Source organism: Nycticebus coucang, chromosome 8 (genome assembly GCF_027406575.1).
Source record: "Nycticebus coucang isolate mNycCou1 chromosome 8, mNycCou1.pri, whole genome shotgun sequence".
In the NCBI taxonomy this organism is placed as follows: domain Eukaryota; kingdom Metazoa; phylum Chordata; class Mammalia; order Primates; family Lorisidae; genus Nycticebus; species Nycticebus coucang.
In genome coordinates this window covers 59858909-59864699 of record NC_069787.1, presented here as the reverse complement: position 1 = coordinate 59864699, position 5791 = coordinate 59858909, and the positions used below count along the sequence as shown (strand labels likewise).

Here is a 5791-nt window from a genome sequence, read left to right as displayed (position 1 = left end):
GGCCCAGGACCTTATCCCCTATTGCAGTGGTTCTCAACCTGTGGGTCATGACCCCTTTGTAACAATGAAAATACACTGCAGCATTAGGAAGGTTGAGAACCACTGCCATATAGGAAAAGATCACTATGGGAACAAGACCATTAGGCACCATTAAGGACACATGCCAGGTGCATGTTAGAAATATCTTTCTCTGGTGTAATCCCACCCATGATCATGTCAATGTACACAGCTATGATTTAATAAAAAAAAAAAAAAAAGAAATATCTTTCTCAAAATACTAGGTTTAGGTCTGAGCTTGAAAGAATGAATGAACCCCTAATAGAAGGAAGAGGCAAACTTAGGGAAATTTCAAGCCTACCCAGCAAAATTCCAACTTCCCTCAAGAGTCAACCCTCCTGCTCATGAACTTTCCCACTTCTCTACTGGCTACCTCCCTCTTAACCATCACTTAGGACCTAGATACTCAAAGGGTTATCCTTGGACCAGGAGCATCAGCATCACCTGGGAGTATGTTAAAAAAAAGCAGAATCTCAGGTCTGCTGCATCAGAGCCTGCATTTTAGCAAGACCCCCACATAATTCTTACACCCATTACAGTCCGAGAAGCACCAAGTTAAGACACAATTTGGACATGGTCACTTCCGTCAGCCCTTAGTATGGGTGAAAGTCCATCCTCTCCAGGAAGTGCCCACTGTTCCCTGGTCTTCCACCCACCATGGCACTCACCACACTGAAATGTATTTTTGTGGGTTCTCTGTTTCCTCCTCGTGTGTGCAGTGATGCTGTCTTATTTCTCTTGGTCTCTCCAGTGTCTATAACAATGCTGCGTAAATATCAATTGAACAAATGAATGAATGGCTCTGAAGAAAGATGAAAACACTCTGGAAAGTTACCATCCTGCTGCCAGGGGTCCATCTGGAACTGAGTATTTAGCATTTCTCTCTCCCAGATGCGCCAGCTGTGATCTGCATGGGAGATCTACTTCTCTAAATGTACCTAACCTCAGCCTTTAGGCCTTACCAAGGGCTGAGGATTCTCTGAACCCTCTGCTTTTAGCCACCTCTCACAGAACCTAGTAGGAAAGCCTCAACAAACAAGGGCGGGCCCTCTGCTGCCACCTCAACAACAGCTGAGCGCTTCCTGTGGGCCCATCCCTGGGCCTGGCCTCCCACCGACAGGGGTTCCCCCAGGCACTTTCCTCTGGGTGCTTGGTTTCTACAGTAACAAGAGCACACCTTGCATGAGGGCGGCTTCAGAACCTCAGCATTACCCGCTGATGGGCTGGCCTCAAAGTTAACTCCAGTTTAGTCTTCAAAGATCCTGCAAATAGCAGAAGGAAGCTCTGAGCTTGCTTATTGTTTCTTGTCAGAGAGCGGAGGTCCCCTAACTAGCCTTGCATGCTAACTTGGGGGACATGTCTATTCTTACAGAACAGAGACCTTACGGTCTTTTTTTTGTAATAGATTTTTAAAAGTATTTTTGGTAGGTACATGGGGTTGGGTAATGCCCAAAGCTTTGCCAACCTCATTGTGATTTTTTTTTTTCACTTGTAACACATGCAACCACAGATGCTACCACAGGTGTCACGTGGCTCCTTCACTGTAGTTAGGTGGGGACACGCCTCTCATTTCCCTCTGACCACTGGGTTTTGCCTTTTCCATTTCCTGCCTAAATTATTGAGCTGTCAGATATAAAAGGACTGTAAATGGAGAGGCCGTTTGTCCCTTATAAAACAAATTGCTTTTTAATTTTTCAGACTTTTAGAAGCATTTTATCTTTTATGCAATAATACTATACAGAAAACAGAAAATACAGAAAAGCATAAATTACCCATAATGCCACAATACAGAGACAACCACTTAACATTTTGGTAAATTTCTATTTGAACTTCATATATCCACAACCCTAGAATAAAGTGAATTCTGCTGGAACATGGCTAGGGACTAACTGTCCTTTACCTTCCAGCCCCACTGCTACTTCAGGATCTTGGTAACAATAAAACCTGAGTTCCATGCAGTTTGGAGTTTTATTCCTACATATACCGTTATGGGGAGGTTCATTGTGTTTATATAGTTGAGCTAGAACGACAGCAGTTCATCTCTTATCTGCGGTTTTGCTTTCTGAGGTTTCAGTTACCCACAGACAGCCACACTCCAAAAAAAAGGTATGAAAATTCCAGAAATAAACAATTCACAGGTTTTAAATTTTATGCCATTCTGAGTAACTTAATGAAATCTTGTGCTGTCCCATTCCATCTCCCCAGAACGTGAATTATCCCTCTGTTTAGCGTATTCATGCTGTATATTCCTTAGTAATAGTCCAAGTTATCAGTTGGAAAAAGCAAAGGACATATAAAGTTCAGGTATCCATTGGGGGTCTTAGAAAGTATCCCTTGCAGATAAGGGGGGACTACCATGCTGTACATGTAATTTTGTATATTGTTTTATTTTTGTTTGATTGCTCAAAGGAATATCAAGAGTATTCTCTCATGTTAACATTTTTTTTAATTTTCTAATTTGTTAATGGATTTAAATGAGATGAAAAATAAAATTGTTGGAAGTTAGGTTACTAATCTGTCACAATAAAATTTAAGTGAGATAATATATATTCAAACTCCCAAGACTGCAGCCTGACATAAACTCTTTATAAATGGTGGCTTTGACTATAGATTATTACTAAAGTCTCATTGTTTTTATTTTTTTGAGACAGAGCCTCAAGCTGTCCCCCTGGGTAGAGTGCCATGGAATCACAGCTCACAGCAATCTCCAACTCCTGGGCTCAAGCAATTCTCCTGCCTCCACCTCCCAAGTAGCTGGGACTACAGGTGCCTGCCACACGCTTGGCTATTTTTTGGTTACAGCTGTCTTTTTTGTTTGACAGGCCTGGGCTGTATTCGAACCTGCCAGCTCAGGTGTATGTGGCTGGCACCTTAGCTGCTTGAGCCACAGGTGCCAAGCCTAAAGTCTCATTTTAATGGTAGCATAATATTTCATTCTAACTAGCATATTTAACCACCTTTTATTGTTCTAAGTTATTTTCTAATTCTCCCTATTAAAAATTATAGTACTGTAATGGATATCTTTGAATATAACTTTCTGTTCACTTTTTTAAAAATGTGATTTAAAGGACAGCGACACAAGATGGCAGCCACTATAGGCTTGGGTATAAAAGTCCCTGACAATTTCCAACTGTTGGAAGAACTCAGAGAAGGTCAGAAAGGAGTATGGCCTTTAACTGAGATGGCACACTTAGCTGGGGTCTAGATGATGATGAAGACATGACACTTACAAGATGGACAGGGATGATAATTGGGCCTCCAAGAACAATTTATGAAAACAAACTATACAGCCTTAAAATAGAATGTGGATCTAAATACCCAGAAGCACCCCCTTTGTAAGATTTATAACAAAAATTATTATGAATGGAGTTAATAGTTCTAATGGAGTGGTGGACCCAAGAGCTGTATCAGTGCTAGCAAAATGGCAGAATTCATATAGCATCAAAGTTGTCCTGCAAGTGCTTCGGTGCCTAATGATGTCTAAAAAAAATAAGAAACTCCCTCAGCTGCCTGAATGACTGTTACAGCAATTAAACAAAAAGAAAAACCACAGGCCCTTCCCTTGCCCCTGCATTTGATTTTAGCAGTCTTCATTTTCCACAGTAGTAAATTCTCTAGATACATCTTGTAAATCTCAAAGTACTGGAAAGGAAACTCCCATTCAAAGGCTATTTATCTTAAGATACTGTAAACGATACTGATTTTTTTGTCCATTTGAAATATATAAGTTGTGCTATAACAAATTATCCCATCAAGAGTAACCTCTGTCCACATAGCTGAACTTCTGAGATCAAGAAAGTATATTTAAATTGGTTCCCATCATAACTGGTAGGGCACATCTAACTCAGCTGTGAAGACACATCATACAGTCACCTTGCTGTTGATTACATGGCCTGGGGTCTCTGCCTTCTCTCATTTCCCCTGCCTCTGTCTCCTCCCCTCCCTGCAACAGCCCTCTAGCTTGGGGGCTTGTTAGAGCAGACGTGAAGGTTTCAGGTCACAGCCTGTGGGATTACTGCTGGGTATGTGGAGCGTTTTGCCTGCACCCCTGATTTCTGTAAGTCTTAACTGATGTCCTCTTCCAAGGAATCATCCCCTTCTCACTTTTCTCCACTCCTGCCCTTGGCCAAAGCATAGACTTGTAGCCCCTCTGCTCCCCTCTGAGACTGGCCTTCAGTAAAGAATTCAGGCCTTTCCCTGTATCTTCTCTCCCCCACCTTTATTGAGGGCTGCTGCTTTCTCCTCTTTCCTCCTCAAGTCCCTCTTTGCACTATCACCACCCAACACTTCCCATGACACTTCCTTGCTTTGGCCAAAAGCCATCAGGTATGGTTGGAAAGAGTCTCTGACCTTCCTTGTTTAGTTTTGGAACTGCATTTATTCACTCCACCAGCCTGGGAAATGAATTGGGTCCTCAGCCCTGCTACCTCTGCTGTCATTATCAGCTGATGCACTTTTTTAGCTTAGGTTTTGGATTACTCAGGCCTGCCAGCTCTCACAGTCCTTGGTAACTTGGAGAAAGCCTACATGAAGATACTTGTAAGCACACGCAATTCATCTGAATTGTTTGTTTTACTGTAATTGCTTTTGCTTTTAAAAATTGAAGAAGTTTAAAAAAAAAATCAAAGAAGTTTTAAACAGGGCTCTCGTTTTGTCATCCTTGCAATCGATTGGGGTCTAGTTTAGAATTTGACGACTGGAACAAGAAAATCTTGAATTCAGTGCATATTTTGGTTTTGGTGCTGCTGCTTTGCAAGATCCAATCCTCAGCAGGGATCCAGAAAGAACTGGGTGTGCACAGGTGATCCCCAAAATTGTCGGGCTTGACCTTCCTGGCAAATTGCTGTCTTTTTTCATGTTCTGTTCAGGACCACTAAATGCTGAAATGTGGATGAGTACCGAAATAAAAGCAATTCATTGTGTACTAAAGTTTTTTTTTTTTTTTTAATTTAGCATTTCTGTAAAACCACCTTTTGAGCAGAACTGTCAAAAGTCTGGAAAGCAATTGATGTTTCCATTAATCTTTTTCTGGGGAAAATGTTAGTTCTAAGGATTTAACATCCTATAAGTAAAGTCCAGCATAATAGTATTCCATAAGCAGCCTTTTGATTGTCAGATCATTGCCTGATTTTAATATAATAAAGAAGTGTGCATTAATATTAAAAAATAAATAAAATATGATAAAAAAGTAGATGAATACATTGGAAGATATGAACATTTTAAAGACCTTTTGTTATATGTTGATAAATAATTTCCCTGTGATTGTGCCAAATTTTCAACCAGCCATGAATGGGATTCCTCATCTTTCTGCTTCCTTCCCAATAATAAATTTTCTTTTTAAATCTGAAAAATTGATAGGTGAAAATTAGATTTTATTATTCTTGAATTTGCATTTGTTAAAACTACCAGTAACATAAAAATATTTTTATATTCATTAACCATTTGTATTTCCTTTTCAATGAATTTTCTCTTCATAATCCTTATAGTAAAACATGTATTATCAATGAAATGCTCTAATGGTTTGAGATTTCTTTTTGTGTGTGGTGTTTCTCATATGAGAACCCATCAGAAACATGATCACTTCCTGCACACAACTGAAAAGGTTACCAGTATGACTATTTGGGATTTTGTTAGAGATGTCTTTAAATTTAATCACACAACTAATAAATATTTGGCAAAGACCTGCTACATATACCCATACAGTGATTCTTTACAGATTCTGTCTAGGATGAGT

The 5791-nt window shown here is 40.0% G+C and overlaps 1 pseudogene; it reads left to right on the top strand.

Moving 5' to 3' along the window:
• Positions 1–3139: 3139 nt before the first annotated feature.
• Positions 3140–3575, top strand: LOC128592468 (ubiquitin-conjugating enzyme E2 variant 1-like; annotated as a pseudogene).
• The last annotated feature ends 2216 nt before the right edge of the window (positions 3576–5791 follow it).